The sequence below is a fragment of the Wasmannia auropunctata genome, unplaced genomic scaffold, assembly GCF_000956235.1.
Source record: "Wasmannia auropunctata unplaced genomic scaffold, wasmannia.A_1.0 LD339950.1, whole genome shotgun sequence".
Taxonomy (NCBI): Eukaryota; Metazoa; Arthropoda; class Insecta; order Hymenoptera; family Formicidae; genus Wasmannia; species Wasmannia auropunctata.
The window spans coordinates 1-305 of record NW_012022940.1 but is presented as its reverse complement, the minus strand read 5'-3'; the positions used below and the strand labels follow the sequence as shown (position 1 = coordinate 305).

The 305-nt window shown below is 49.2% G+C and overlaps 1 non-coding gene across 1 annotated transcript; it reads right to left on the bottom strand.

Moving 5' to 3' along the window:
* Positions 1 to 126: 126 nt before the first annotated feature.
* Positions 127 to 198, bottom strand: Trnaq-uug. Its single transcript has one exon. It is a non-coding gene; the product is annotated as a tRNA-Gln (tRNA).
* Between the last annotated feature and the right edge of the window lie 107 nt (positions 199 to 305).

The following is a 305-nucleotide window of genomic DNA, read 5'->3' as shown; positions in this document are numbered from 1 at the left end:
TCTTTTGGTCAGGCGCGGCAAAAGTCAGGTGCGGCAAAAAACTGTAAAATTTTCAAGCGCGCCGCGCGCAAAAGCCGCTAAATTTACCGAGATTCAAGAAGCAGGCGCTTTGTTTTTTAAAAATGGCTGGGGTACCTGGATTCGAACCAGGGAATGCCGGTACCAAAAACCGGTGCCTTACCGCTTGGCTATACCCCAATCTGCATAATCGCCTGCCTGTTGCGGGCGGCAAGCAAATGCCGCCGCGCTTTATAGCGTTTCAAAAGAGCAAAGGCAAGGAGATATGCCAATAAAACATCATGATT